Source organism: Pseudopipra pipra, chromosome 20 (assembly GCF_036250125.1).
Source record: "Pseudopipra pipra isolate bDixPip1 chromosome 20, bDixPip1.hap1, whole genome shotgun sequence".
Classification (NCBI taxonomy): Eukaryota; Metazoa; Chordata; class Aves; order Passeriformes; family Pipridae; genus Pseudopipra; species Pseudopipra pipra.
Window position 1 is genome coordinate 252,091 of NC_087568.1, and position 16,206 is coordinate 268,296.

The 16,206-nt window shown below is 42.7% G+C and overlaps 1 long non-coding RNA gene across 1 annotated transcript in view; it reads right to left on the reverse strand.

Moving 5' to 3' along the window:
• Positions 1-14,880: 14,880 nt before the first annotated feature.
• Positions 14,881-16,206, reverse strand: part of LOC135424853 (uncharacterized) — a 31,041-nt gene continuing 29,715 nt past the window's right edge. Inside the window, exon 2 of the long non-coding RNA XR_010435387.1 lies at positions 14,881-16,148. This is a non-coding gene — a long non-coding RNA (uncharacterized LOC135424853). The remainder of the gene's footprint in view (positions 16,149-16,206) is intronic.

A 16,206-nucleotide genomic window follows, 5' to 3' on the forward strand; every position in this document is an offset into this window, starting at 1 on the left:
TGCTGACAGCTGACACTGCAAATAGAGTGGGACGAGTTCCTCCGAACAGAATGGGAACCCTGAAGGGGGCATAGCAGTCATGACACTGGCTCAGGGGCTTACAGAGTTAATAACTCACTACAGTTCATGTCCTAGGCCAACTCTTTTAGCTGGTCATTAATTTACAACCAGTGCCCACAGTGCTGATTATTTTTGCTTAGAAGAATGACTCAAATCCAGCCAAAGATTTTGTAATGCTTCCCTCTCAGATGCACATTGCAAGGCTGAAACCTGGATCTACTTGTTCACTGCAGGTTTTCAAGGAGAAAGTTGATTGGTTTCTAAATGCTTGTTCTTTTCTCTTAGAAATCCCTGTTTTCTGCTACCGTCCACTATGACTGCATATGATTGGTGAACAAATTTTACTACTGCTTTGTTTTTCTGGTTTTGGCTGGGATAACATTACTTTTCTTCCAAGTAGCTGGTATGGTGCTGTGATCTGGATGTGTGACCAAAGCAGCCTTGATAACACCCTGGTAACCAGTGTTCCAGTTACTGATGAGCAGGGCTCATACCAGCCCACCAGCAAGGGGCTGGGGTGCACCAGGAGCTGGGAGGGGACACAGCCAGGACAGTTGACCCCAACTGACCAGTGGTGGATATCCCACATCATATGGCATCGTGCTCAGCAATAAAAGCTGTGGGAAGAGGGAAGGAGAGGATGCTTGGAGTGATGGCATTTGTCTTCCCAACTCAGCGTTACCCGTGCCAGAGCCCTGCTGTCCTGGGGATGGCTGAACACCTGCCTGCCTGTGGGAGGTGAGCAATGAATTCCTTCTTTTGCTTTGCTTGTGTGGAAAGCTTTTGCTTTACCTGTTAAACTATCTCTGTAAAACCTGTAAAACTGTAAAACCCATGAGTTTTCCCACTTTTGCCTTTCCACTTCTCTTCTGTTCCCCATCCTGCTGATGGGGGCAGTTGGAGAGTGAGTCAATGGCTGTGTGAGGCTGAGCTACTACCAGGGGGAACCCACAACGTTTACATGGCACAGCAACTTAGACTTCCAACTTACCTCAGATCATTTGTCAGGTAAAAGCTGCAGTACTTTCTCAGGATTCAAGAGTTACTCTCCACTCCCAAAGTCATCTCAGACCTTTCTCTGACGTTTTTTTTCCTCACACTGCACTGGGAGCACTGAATGAATGCAAAAATAATTGTTTTAATCAAGAAGAAACTGAAAAATATGGTTTGTTGAAAGCATGTGCTAGAATAATACAATCCAATGCTGCTGCTGTGGTAATTACAAGTGAAATAGTCCTTCACTCTAAAAGATACTCTGCAGGCTCTGTTTGTTCAGATGGCCCACTGTCCTTTTGGTCTAAAGCTATTACTTAAATTTTCCACATAACAACTTCCCGAAGATGCCTTTGAAAATTTCTAAAGAAAACATGTACTTAATACTTTAATATAAGCAGGTTTGATTCAATACAGATTGTTCAGAAGCACAAAATATTTGTGGATGTATCTTAGGTTGTATCTAAATCTGTACTTCCGTGCATAGTTCTGTGTCTGAAAGCAATCCCAAGCCACATGGTCTGTGAAACAGCACAGGAAGCTTAGTAGAAATACAAACCATGTGAACTGTGATGCCACTAAATCACAGATCTTCCTTTTGTCTGTTTTGATAGCCCTTGATCCTCCAAGGACGTGGAAGTATTTTTCAGTCCACCAACTGAAAAATAAGGCCACTTTGGATTCTGGAAAGAAAAACATTCTGTTTAAATCCATCCCTCTATACTTTTGTTTTCAGACACTGTCTGTCAGTCTAGCCTTTGAAATTAGCACAAATACCCATGAGAAACATAATCCTGCTCAAGGCTCTGAATTAAATACATTGCAGCCGATAAATAGTTGCCCTTTGACTTCCAAATGATGTTTAATCTCCGAAGCAGGTACAGTAACCTTGGATAATCTGCTCATCAGTTTTCGAGGTTAAATAGATGGATATATTAGTTTCCTCTATATTTCATTGTTTTCTAATAGCAATGGGAACATAAGATCAGCACCACAAAAAAGCACCCAGAACTGTCTGCTACGCTTTGTGGAGTCTACTAACAAGCCTCAGAAAAAACAATCTTGATTGCCCACAAAGTGACTTTGGGCTGCCCAGGGAGACAGTTGGCATTTCTGGGGTGAGGAAAGTACTACAGGCATGTTAGGTCTGCCTTGCCCAGGTGTAACTGCCCAGCAGAGCTGTTGACTCTTGGACTGAAAGAACCTGTGCTTTGCCTTGGGCCACAGGGGACACTGAGGCTGGCACCTTCGCTCGGCTTGAGGTGGAAAAGATGTCACTAAGCTTCTCTTTTCATGGTTTGCCCATTCCTTGTCTGTATGTCAATAGCCCTGACCTTGCAGTTACTTGCTGGAGACAGATTTACTTGGAAGAAAGCACAGAAAAAGAACATGTCCACTTCAGAACTTTAAAGAAGCAATATGGAGAAGATTAGTTAAAAGACACTTTCACATATCATTGGGTATGCTCAGTAAAAACTTTATAGGAAGGAAAAATTCAGATTCAGCTCAATTAAATGGGTGGCTGACAGAATCCATTGTACAGTCTACAGAAGTCAGGCAGCTCATGATTTTAACATTCTCCATTTTTTCAAAACAAATCAAGAAATAAAAATGAAGCTCATGTAGAACAAAGTGTTCCTGATGAACCCTCAGGACAGCAACCTCAAACTCTGTGAGCCTCTGTGTTCACTAGATGGTGTCCTACTGCATTATCTTTTGGTAGGACACTGTCACACATTTTTCTGAATGCAAGTGGCAATACTCAGCTTGGCTTCCTTGTCCTACAAATCATCAGAACAACTGGAGCATATACAATTACCCACCTGAAATCCATACTTATGTGGGACAGACAGTCAATGGGAGAACTGTGTAAAATTCATTGTGTAATGCAATTTATTGATCATTTTGAGAGATGATTTATGGAATTACAAAGATCTGACATTCATTGACCACCGAATTACCCTTTAAATTATTCAATGCTTTGGGGATTATTTGTTGACCTCCTGTGGCCTAAGCTGAGCTGACTCCTGCAGCAGTGCAGAGCATTGCCTGCTGCTGCAGTGCAGGTAGGGCACATGCAGATTTTACACCCCGTTGGTGGTAAAAACAATTCATTATGTCCAAACTTATTTTGAAATATAAAGCTATAAAAAAGCATTAAAGTGAAGGTCATATCAGGTAAAGATTCCTCATATCCTCTTCCAAAAAGAGAGCAAAGTGCCCATATCTCTACTTTATCAAGGCTGAAATCAGGTTAGGTCCCTTTTTGCCAATTATAACAAACAAAGCCAGTCATTTTTCAAAAGGTAGCAGAAGTACACCATACTTTCATCAGAGTGGGCAGTAATCATCTTCACCTGGCTGCTAAGGAGGTTTTGTGAGAAAGCAAGCAGCTTGAACATACTCAGTGGCAGTATCTGGGGCACTAGCTCTGTAGTCCAGAAGCCCTTGCTTACTGCAGTAATGAGCAGTCGTGTCATTTTTTTACTTTTGGTTGACAAATACATCTCTGCAGACAAAGAAGAAAGCCACAGAAACTTCCCAGATGTTTTTGTCTATGTAATACTTAGAGATGAAATAATTTGTGTCGTATTTATAGAAATTGAAAGTTTTATTATGAATTTCACACTATGTTAAAGTGAAAGCAGTTCCTTGACACATCATGCTGAATAAATGAGGCTGATGGGGGGATTGCTTTTCAGAGAACCACTGAAATTGTTAGAAAATGATAAAACATTTAGAGAGATTCATGAAGGAGTTAGCTATCCTGATGGAAACTGTCCACACCCCAAGTTAATTGGAGAGCAATGACTATAAAAGATGACAAGCTAAAGCAGGTCTAGGTACATGGGTGGCAAAAGGCTACTGTATAGGAAGCATTTTGGTGTAGGTGAAGAGTCCCTCCAGCTATACAGGTGACATTTGCACACGTTCAAAGTTTGTCCAGAGTTAGACTTGCCCAGTTAGCATAAGGAGAAGAGGTATTACTTTTTTTAAGTTTTGATGAACTCTTGTGAGAAACTATTAAGAAACCATCTTCCTTGGCAAGTTTTGAACTGTGACCCAAAGTCTTTAATGAAAAAAACTTAAAAGTGCCCTTTTTCTCATGTGATTTTACTGATGTAATTGTTAGGTTAGTTGCGTGAGTTTCCTTTCCCAAAGAAGCACTTCAAAGTGGGACAAATTTTCCTGTACAGGTGTGTATAGCAAGTTTGCAAAGCTGCATGAGTTGAACTGTGCTTTGCCATCATCCACAGAAAAAGGAGTAATCTCTGTATTTCCCACGAGCGTGCTATAAACCAGTGTTTTATCTAAAGATGAAGGGAAGAGAGTATAGAATAAATTTCCTCCTGGATGTGTTAGAAGAACATGCTCTTTAGACTGTCTGTATCTTCCTACTTCACACTCTCCCTGTGTTTGTAACACATTCTGCCACTAAATATGTTGATCTGTGTTATTCAGTTATAGTTTTGCAACTCCTCCAAACACTCAAATTACCAGCATTTGGATTTCACAAAAGCACAAGAAGTGCTCTTTTCTTCCTGTCCTTGCCATGCACTATCTGCAGGTGAGATCACAGATGCTGTGAACCATCTTGAGGATTAATTGAGCTGCACTGCTCAGAGTAAGTGGCCAACCACAAAAGCAAAAGGGCTAGAAGTGTTTGGGACAGAGTGCTGTCTGCTGTGCTAGCCCAGCCCTAAAAGCCAGAGCCGTTCCTGATTTTTGCCAGATGCCCTCAGGGCCTGGTGACCCATGGAGGCTTAATTTTCTTTCTGAAGATCAGTTGTGTGCATGGCTGAGTGTGGTGGTGTGCTTGTCTGTATAATGTAAAGTACCCTGATCAATCTTGCCAGTTTTCAGGATTAGTAATTGTTAGTTCAAACTCAATTTAACAGTTGGATTTTATCTCTGCTACCTGTAGTGTCAGTGTTGGTAGAACAACTCTCCAGCCACAGGGAGGCAAAGCTGGGGATTCAATGGCCATTAGGTGGTGCCCCTGGCTTGAGTTAAAAAAAAAAAAAAGGACACAAAAGACTCTACTGTCCTCATTTTAATTATGCAAATAGGAACAGCTCTAAGAAGGAATCTGTAGGGCAAGATTAAGTTCTAATGTGGGAATGCATGAAGTACTTTTCACAAAAGATATTTTGACCATTAAAACAGCTGGTAGAGGAGAACAGTTTCTTCCAGGTCAGTTGGGTCTGCCACCCGCCCGTGCCGCAGCCTTTGTGCCGTGGGGGGTGTGGAATCTGTCATCTGCCCTCACCTTGGCCCTGGTCCCGTGAGTACCTTCTCACCCCTGACCATTCTCACTGCAGTTTGTGCCAATTGCAGAGAGCTGACATGCCAGAGGTGTCTCTGACATGCAGAGAGTCACTTTACACACCAGAGCATGCTTTGTTATGCATCACTCCCTAAGCTTATGTGTTTGCATTATTTTGGGTTCTGCCAACTTATCTGCCCTGTTTTAAATCCTGTTGAAGTGATTTGTCTCATAACCTGCCGATAGGAATGCCACACAATAAAATTACCTATTTACCTGTATTTTTTATTTAGTGCTTTTAATGGTGTTGTCTGACCTTGCTCAGCAGTGAAAGGACATGGCTATTACTCAGCAGATCAAATCCAGCTCGTGATGTAATTTCTCTAGTTTTGAGTGATCCACAGAGTTCAATGTGACGTCTTTTTGCAGGTCATGTACAGACAGCTGTCACTGTTTGCTGAGTTCTGAGGCTTAGCTCATGGGAAAAGGTAAGGGAGCCAAATCCTGAACCTTTGCCAGTGACCAACGGTGAATGAAGCTCAGAGCTACTGACCACCTGAGGGCTCCTTTAATCCTGACTCAACCATGGTACCTGAACAGCTGGCTCCATTGGAAGAATTTTGGCTGCAACCAGGGAAAATTTTAGGAAAACAAATGTTCCCTGACTTAGATATTTTTGTTTCAGCTGCTTCCTAGATAAGCTCCACAGCATAGCTTAGGAGAACAGCAGGTGGGGTAGGGGTACTGCTCAAGATATTTGGGCCTGGCTTGCTTTAGACCTTATTTTACCTTTTTGAGAAAACAAGCATTCCTACTTCTTGTCCATGGATCCAGGACATTCTGATCAGCTTGGCAAGAGCAGCTGGTAAGAGCAAAGACCTAGGGAGGTGCCTGGTGCTCCTGCTTTCCAGCAATCACAGGAAAATCAACAGGCTCATTTCTCCACATCAGCTTTTTCATTAGCATAATTGAGAATAATGAACTGAATCAAAAACTCCAAGGTTGACTAATAACTACAGCTTCTCTGGTGATGAAAAGCATTCTATATCCTATTATTAGCAGATCAATGTGAATAACTGGGAGATATACAGCAAAAGCTACCAGTTGCAGAGATTTCATTACAGTTTTCAAGTAAAATTTAAACAGCTACATTTTTATGATGTAAATGTTATCTCTGATTTAATCTCTTGAAACATTCAAAATTACTATTATTTTTATAATTTGTTTGCCTACAATTACAGACACCAGAACCTGGTCCTATCCCCTTATTTCTTACCTTACATCACACTCGCTATCCCTTGAGTATCCTATGGGATATCCTATGAGATTGCTGTGGTAAAACATGCATCAACATTGTGAGTCTCAACTTGGGACCAGCAGAAGCAGCATACTCCCCCTCTCAGTGAATTACCCACTGTTCTGGCCTCCCTCTCCTGGAGACTGTGCTCAGCACAGTGAGCTGCTGCTTAGGAGGAGAGAGATTCTGTAGTTCTTCTGGCCTTGCTGTCAGGGAAAATTATCTTCCCTCCTGCACATCTGCTGAGCAAAAACCTGCAGTGTTCAGCTGGAGTGAAGGAACAAAGCAGCTGTCATTTTCTTTTTGAAATAGAGATCCAATCACCTGCAAACTCAAGGAAGCTGGCATTGGAGGTGGGTGCTTCCTCCACTGAGCAGGTTATTGGGAAAGGTATCTGCCTGGATGGGCAGCTCCTGTGCTTTACCTCCCATCTCCTCAGATCCAGGGGCTTTGCCTGGGTTCTATCTGGAGGGCTGCACAGGGAAGGAGAACCTGCTTCTCCTGTTCTTGCACAAATACTGCTGCAGATAGTATGTGTTGGGATAGCCCAGAGACTGGGAAGACAACATGAGTTTGGATGGGGCTGGTCAGGCATGTGCAGCAGGCTTAGCACTACACTGAGCTATATTGCTCAGTGAAGTTCTCATGCTGGAAATAAGTCATTTCATCTCCCTCCAGCTCTGGAAAAGATGGTACCTACAGGACACAGGTGAGAAGGAGTGGGAAGAGGGATTCTCTCTGAGATGTCATCACTGTATTTATCCCTCCAAGATTTGGCCACTGTCTCAGCATTTTACATGCAGTTCATGCCAGCTGTTCTCCTGACTCACCCTGACTGGAGGGGTGAAGGCTGAGTGTGGAGTGATCAACACAAACTCGGCCTCAGCAGCCTTTTGCTCTCTGTGGCTCAGGGATCTTGTCATTGCTGTTGTTTCTTTGTGATTTTCATTGCTATGTGTGACTTTGGTAGAGAAACACCTACATGGTGCACTGTCTGGGGCCAGAGCAGTGGTGGGGTTCCCAGTCCCCCCCAGCACAGCTACTGAACACAAACTGTGAGGTAGCCCAGCAGGGGCTGTGCAGTGACCTGTGATCAAAGAAGGACACTACTCTGCTGGCCCTACTGCCAAGTGATCTTGTTTTAACTTCAGAATGTCAAAATAATATTGAATAAAATATGTGAGGAATGATCTCCTATTGCTCATGGAGGGGAGGAGGGATTCCTTCTTGCCTTCCTGCAGAGTCCTGTTAGGGCTGAGTCCCACTGTGGGAAGGTGGAGAAGAAAAAGGCGTGAGAGAAGAGGAAGGGCAGGGAGGAATCATATGGAGGGTTGGTGATCTGCAAAGAGAAACGCTGCTGCTGGAGTGCAACCGCAGAGGAAATGTTGTGGAAGGGAATCACCCTCTCCAAGCTCGTGAAAAGTTGCACTGGCAGCAGTTGGAAAGATAACAATTTAGTTGGTGCTGACAAATATCCCACCTCCTTCCCTGCTGTTGTGGTAAGAATGGGCTTTCTGACCATGGTCTCTGAGTTCAAAATTGCCCGTTCACAGTGAAGCCACGTCAGCTTTGTCTGTGCATACCTGTGTGTGTGATGTCCAGAGCAAGGGGTGCAGCTTTGCAGCCCAATTCAGTTGCCAGCAGGCGCTGTCAGGGTAGACACTCCTATTGCTATCTCCTGTAGGTATTTTGTGCAGGGAAGAGAAGAAAATTGGTGCATGTTTTCCATGGTCCTCAAGAAGCAATCAAATTCAGCCTGAGGTTCCTGTGAAAGGCTACCAGAAGCTCTCTTGTGGACCCCTGAGCACGAGGGGCCTCAGCCCAGGGTCCAGCAGCTGTATGAAGCAGAACTGCAGAGCACCACTAAGAGGGGCTGCTCTTGGGCATGACAGCATGACAGCTCATGGCAAGATGTCACTTGACAGCAAGATTCTTAGGACAGAGACACTTTTACTTGCAAAGACCTCTCATGTGTTTTGTGATGCTTGCAGTGGTTACCTGGACAAAGACCATAGTACAGAACACTATGAGGACCAGAACTGGGGAATTGCAGATTAAAAATCGCATAGAAATTAGGTTCAAAATAGAAGATGTTGCATTTGCCAGTGCCCATCTGGTAGAGTCCAACCCCTGAATTTCAGTGCAAATTCACAAAATCTGTGTGGAAAACCATGACAACTGCTCATCCTCAGGATGAGGCTGAGATAATGCTGCAGCAGCTGAAGCCACAGTCCAGAAGAACAGCAAATACTCAGCTACAGATTGTGTTTGTGAGTATGGGAAGGTCACCATTCAGCTAAGACTTCAGTTTGGAAATTGCTGCTAATAGAGACATTCCAGCAACATGAAAAGTCAGCTTTGGAGCAGACTGAATGGATTTGGAGATTTCTTCAATCTCATCCATCTATTTTCAGCTTGCTCTGTTTGCTTGAGTTAGTGGTAAAAGTTGTGGGTCAAGAAGTTAAAAGGAACAGGCAGTGTCAGCTGTAAGTGTCATGATGTGCAGGTGGAAACTAAACCCTCAAGGTTATTAGTGCAAATTTATTCTTTTGTGGCTTACTGTAAATAGCTATAGAAGCAGACAACTTTTCAAGCACAGGCATGTTTACAGGGTTATGCAACCATGTCAGACTGTTCCCACTTTATTCTGAGAGTTCTGGAATTCAGTCTTCAGTTCCATCTCTGTGTTTGCTCTTTCATTCAAAAGAAAAAAATTGTGATTTTGAGACTTTTTTCCTAGGGCTTCTTTATCAGAGCAGTTAAACGAAGAGTGAAGTAATTTGTCATGGGATCCCAGTGCCTGCTATTGCACTTGCTCTGCTGAGAGGTGTTGTGGGACATACCTCTGACAGGCTGCGAGCTCTTGCTAATTGGTTGTACCTCATACCCTAGCTGAAGTAAGCAACAAAATTATCATTTAGGCAATCCTTGTTTTTTGCTCAGAGGCCTTAAGCAGTGCTAGAACAGTAATGATGCAAATATGCTGTGGAGAAGGGCTTTAAAGTAGAGAGTAACTACTCATAAGAAACGCTGAGTGAAAAATGATTTTGAACCCCTTGATAGTGCTTTGACCCAATTACTGAGCTTGGTTGGACAATCTGGCTTTACTGCTCTCTATAGATTTTCTCAAGAGGCTGAGAACTGCCCTGACATAGGGGCAGTAAAAGAAACCGATCTGACTGAATTTCATATAGTGCTCCACAAACTAGCCAAGTGCAGAAATATCAAGCCAAGAGCTACAATTATGTGTGAAGTGGGAAAACTCTGCCCACTGTCCCTACCCACAATGCAATAATGCTCCCCTACTAGCAGAGCACAAGACACTTATGCTTTATTAGCTAACTACAAACAGGAGATTCATTCAACACTATTGATAACATAGTTATCACTACAATACCTCCACTTGATACTTGTCAAGAAAATATCACACCTGTCTTGGAAAGAAATTTCAAAACATCCACTGGAATGGGAGAATTATAAAGTATCCCCATGGTAAATAAACATTGGTATCAGAAACATTTTCATTTCTTTTTTGCATTCTATGCCTGGTGTCTTTAACTAATTATGAGGTATCTGGAGAATAATGTCCAGCAAATAATTTCTTTGACATATTTATTCTACCTGTGAAATACCATGAATATGTTGTGGTTTTATTAGCTAACTCAAATGTTTTTCCATCTTTTGTATTAATGATTATAAAGAAGGCATTGATAGAACAGTAAGCAAAGAGTGTATCTGATGGTCCAATGTATGGCTGAATGTTACAGAAGAAAGAATAAAAATTGCTGAAGTTTCAACAAATTGGCTTACTTCAAGTTTAACATCTTTTCTTGATCTGGGATCCCTGCTAGCTGTTAGTACAGCCACAGCAGATACTTGTGGTAGATTCACTGACTCTGCCTTTCTTGTTCTCTAGTATCCCCTGTAACTTCACCTCTATTCTGCTAAATAATACAGCCCATTGTCTGCAGTTCCCCTCAAGACATTTCAAGCAGTTCTTAGTGTCAGCTGTAATTCTGTCAGTAACTCAATCCAGGATGGGCTCTCACTGTTTAGCAATGCTCTTGAACGCTGTAGCTCCTTGGAAGCAGTTGCTAAATTAATGTAAACAATGCCCTTGGGATAATAGACAATACTAAGTTTTTATTTTTTTATCTATAAATAAAATAAGACTCATTTCCACTGGGAATGTAACTGGCCTGGTAACGTGATCCAAGGCTGGGCTAGCTTCAAAGTCCACATTTCTTTATCAGAAGAGGAGTCAATCCTGAATATGAACATAATTAGGGTCCCACACTTGGAAAGAACAGCAGATGGGATAAAATAAGGAAATAAAAATATAGGATGAGATGTCTTATTTTCTCTTCTTGAGAGGCTGAGTGTGATCAATAGGTGGTTGCAAGAAAATAAAGCATGTGCAGAGATACCAGAACTTCTGTGTCAGCTGCTGAGCATTACTTCTGCTTAGCCAATTGCTGACAGACTAAATAGCTTGGTTCAGCAGCTGCAGAAGAACTCTCCTGGCAGCTCCTGCTCCAGAGGTGAGTCCCCTCTTCCTCGCTAGTCCTTCTCAGGCTGGGAAGTAATGGGATGCTTCCCAGCAGCCCAGCCCTGACTGGGGGGTGCAGACCAGGCATGAGCCCTGGTTCATTCCTGAGGCTGTGCAGTTCAGGAGAGGCTGGGGGGAGACAGGTGAGCAGGGTGAGGAGATACAGTCCTGCTCCTACCTCATCCAGCCAACATTCAACCTCTTCTCAAGTGTTTGGTGACATCTGCCCCATTACTGTAGATATGTAGCTGTAGATGTAGAAACTGCAGCTGCCTCAGTCACTGTGTTATGTAGTACAGCAATAACCTAATGCCAAAGTGAAGGTAGCACTCCTTTAAGATATATCCATATTTCTAGATATATCTATATATCTTTAGGATATATCTGTGCTGCTGATGATGTCACACCTGTAGTCATAGCTCTGCCTGAAGACAGCATATAATCCCTGTGGCAAAGATATATCTTCCTTTAACCTGAGCAAACCTATATTAATGCTGTTGGCTTTAGAAAATTACTCTGGAGCAGCACAGTTTTGTGTAACAGCAGTATTTGACCTGGTAGGTGTAAATCACTTTGGGTAGGAGGGCACAGGTTTCCACCATCATGTCTTCAACTGCTTTGCAATAATGAGAACAAGACCAGGTAGATTTCTCCAGTCTTATACCACCTGAATGATACATATGATACATTTTTTTCATTATTTTATTGAAAGTAGAATGTGTGTGCTTTTGCAGAGTGTGGCACACTAGGATGCTTTGGCACATGTGGGCATTCCCTCTGTATTCCTGACAGAGGTTCACAAGTTTTGAAGCAGTCTAATCCCTCTCTTCCCTTTCACTGAAAAAGCAGGAGGGGAGCTATAACTTTAACACAAATGCTTGTCTAAAATATCTTCTTTCTATTTGAAATTTGTTCTGCAACTCATCAGTGGGACACCTGGAACTACCAGCTGAAATGGACAACCAGGCTCTTAAAACAGTTATTCTGCTTTGAAGATACAGAAAACTGTTCTGTGGTGAGGAGGGGGGAATTTGGAGGGATATAGCTGACACTGAAGGATGTCTCATTTTTGGCAAAAGTACTTGTGTTAGGGTGAGTAATGCCCTTAAACTTCTTCCCTGCATCCCATTTCTCAAAGGCTGGAGAACCTGATGTCTAAGCATGCTCAGTACACACCTGAAAGCAGATTAGGAAGATTTTTTAAAACTTCCTGAGAAATTGCTCTCCCCTTCACTAACTTTTTACAAGTATCTTGGATGGAATTTTTAGGATTTTTTCAAGGTTCTTGAGGCTGTTAATAATACTGCACAGGGCCTCAGGGAATGAGCAAGATGATCTAACAGGTTGTTTCCATCTCTTATTTCTGTGTCTCTTTGATTTAAGGATTTTCTGTATTTATTGGCTGCTGCTTCTCTTGGCCAGTTTATCCACTGTGTAGTGATTTTGCCAATCATAGGGAATGGCAGAGACTACTTGAACTCCCCCGTTGCCATAGAGACACAATAGCATCTAGCTGGGTCTAACCTCGCTCTCCCATACCAGCCCCCATGGGAAGAAGAAATTCAGGCCTTAAAAATTAATCAATTTGATGTTAAGTTTTAGAAGTGATTTTCTTTTGGTTGCTTGGGTTTCCTGATGGATGTTCTCATGCAGATTTAATTATTTACACTACTAATACTTTATTAAAATTACAGCAACTAATTGTTAGCACCAGTAACACTCTAGTTACCAGAGCTATCATAATACCTATTGTTTGTGTGCTCTAAAGACTAACTAGATTCCTATTTCAGTCAGCTACTGATGCAGCCATGGAGAGAAATTTCCATCCTAACATGGGAGATGTGAACCCAGAGAAACTGGGTGAGATCCTTGGGGGTGTGTGGGGCTGGTGTGTCCTGGGCTGGCCATTCTGTGGGCTGTAGCCTGACACGGGCCTGGTATGAGTTCCCTGGCATGATTCAGTGATCACTTTAGCCTCTAGAATTCTGTTGCTTTCTCCTCTTACTCCTATTTAAGCACAGCAATATCTGCAGGTCTCAAGGGCAGGAAAGCACCTTTGTAACACAAGTGCTGGGGAGTGCTGTTCCTCAGGTGCTTGTTTCAGACAGGCAGCATGACTTCACCATTGGGTGCATAGAGAACAGTAATTTCAGATAATCTTTAGTAGTTTGCAGCTTCCAGGAATCCCTGGGAACCAAAACTTTTTGTTGTACTCAGTCTCTGTGAGTTGTGAGGTTTGGGTCCGTTTACTGCCATCACACCCCCTAGTGAACACATACTCTGGCATCAAAGAGCAAGGCTGAAGCTGGGATACTTCAAACAGAAGGGAGAAAAACCATACAACTATTGTTTTAAATTGCCATTACTGATTAAAAAGAGATACCAAGGGTCTCTGCTGAGTGAGTTCTGCATCACTAAGAGCTGAGCACACCCATACCCATGGCAGATTGTGTGCTAGGAGAGGCAGGTTACTGGAACTGCCTGCTTCTTCTGGTTACTTTTCTCCAGTGACTGCTCCAGAGAATGCTGGAGAAGAAGAAAAATTAGAAAGGATTTGCAATATGAACAGCTTTTGGCAAGCAAATACTGTTTCTCTACTCACTTGGAGGTGACATGAGACCTTGCAACCACCTTGTCCTGGTCTATGGCAATGGAAAGTCTTCAGGAATTTTACCTAGGAGTTGGGTTTTACAGAATTTGCTTAAACTCAGGGCAGTAGTTCTTCACAGTGAGAACAGCAGCAAATTTATCTCCAGTAAAATAAAGGAATTCAGTGAGAAATAGCTCTCTGAGAGTGGTTTATGCTGCAAAAACTTCATTTGTCAGGACTGGATTAGGAAATTATGGATATGACTGTAGGACCCCTGTCTCCTGACCTCCCATGATTAGATCAGGCTGCAACCTTTCAATACAAAAAATGGAATTAGTGTGTGTCTCGAAAGCTTTAGGAGACAACCTGAGAATATACATGCAATATAACCAGCTGTGTATAAGTACAGGAACAGCTGCCTGTGTTTGAGAAGACTCTGAAGGGATAACTGACACAGCAAGAACTGCTGTCCTAGTCCCAAGGGGTGTTTAGTTGGAGAGCAGGAGCTCCCAGAGGCTGCGTGTGCCTCTCTGGGATGGGGCTGTGCACAGCCAGGGAGGACAGTCTGATGGCTTGGACATGATCAGAAGGCAGCTGGGGGGATTGCTGGGAACACGCTGCTCTGTCCGGGAATGGCCCAGATCCCTGAGCCCCGCCGTGACACATCAGTGCTGAGCTTTGCTGGCAGTTTCATTTCTGTAACAGAAAGGTACATGTTTTTCTTTTGTAAAACAGCAAAAGCAGTGATACCCTTGGTGTGTTAAACTGCCCTTGCTCCTGTAAAATCCGTGTGCCGTTCTGGAACTGGCGGTTCATTTGCCAGCCTAGACTTTGATGTTTCTTTGAGAGCTCCTGTAACTTTACTCTTCCCTTCCCTCTCCTGGCTGACGTGTTTCTGATCTGTACCAGCCTGTATAAAAGCCCAGAGAGGAGAAACACTCTCTGCTCTCTTTCCATTAACTGGTAAACTTCTTCCTGAGCCTTCACAACCCTTTGGAAGCACACAAAGTACATTTCATACTTTCCAGGTACAGTGCATGAAAATTCTACTAAGTAAACATTATAAAGTAGGTTTTGAGAAAATATTAGTCACCATTATGCAATTCCAAAACCAAAACCACAAATAAAGTGCCAGTATATTTTGTTTTATTGGTTGTGACTGCAAATACTGTGTACACAAAGGAAACCTTTGAAAACCAACCAGCCTACATTTGTATACATTTTGCTCTTACAAGGCAATTTGTCTAATAATCTTAGTGTTAATTTTTTTCATCTGGTACACACCACTGATCCACCAGACAGTTTTCTGTAATGCATCTGAAAAATCCACATACGGTGATTTTGGTTTTTTGTTTTGCTTAGCTAATTCTTCATTTTTAAAAAATAAATTTACCTGACCTGCTTTTTTGTCTTTTCTATTAAATGTAGTGAAGATAATGTTTTCGTACAGTGTCTTTTAACTTCAAAGTTTTTAGAGTAAATAGAAGCAATGTGCACTGCATTAAAAAAAAATGTACAAAGTATCTAAATCCTAATTTTTCAGGCCTGCCAGAGCTGCATCTGTTTAAACATGTTACTTATATGCATGTGTACAGTACAGGAAGCTAGAGTGCTTTCCAGAACTGCCTGGAGTCGTATCTTTTTTATTCTTCTCTTTCTCAAAACAATTTTAAATCTACAAAAAAGGTCAGGGGAGGTCACGATTCCTGACCCAACACTGAACTGAGGTTGCTTGTACCATCTGTTTGATGATCCGACCAGGGTCACTGAACTGGGGGTTATTACTGGCTCCCTGTGTCTATGAGGCACAGCCTATCCCAAACAATTTTTAAATTACCACTGGCATGAGACTGTCAGGAAGGATAGGAGCTGGGAATGTCTAGACACTGCCGCCAAGACAAGCTCCCCTAGAGCGGAGCCACCGCGCGGAGGGGGCACCGAGAGGGGCCGGGAGCTGCCCCAGCCCCGGGCTGAAAGACAAAACTCCCATCACGTGCCCTGCAATTTGCTCCAGGGGTTTGGCCAAAGAATTTAAGATAAGGAAATCTATAGGCATTACAACTGGGAGAATTTTTAACTGCTTTATTGCTTTCCATGGATTCTAAAGCCAGCTGTCTGTTTTTATGAGCTCTTTAAATCACGCATCAATGTGTCTTGGCTTCAGTCAGACTAAACTGTCTCTGAATTTATACTGATTCTTCTTGACTTTATTCTTTATAAATTAGCATTGAGGTATGATTTTGAGGTTGTATCAAAGAATTCTCATCCTTCTGCAAAGCTGCAGCACTTTCCACTTCAGGCCAGCAGTCCTTTCCGGTGTGTAAGGCACAGAGAGGTCACTGAAGTTCTTCAAACAGGGTCTTTCTCCTATTCATCATTCTACTTAAGAGAACTGCAAGGAAAAAGAGAGATTAAACCCGCTTACTAACTTTTCCACCTCAGTTCATTGC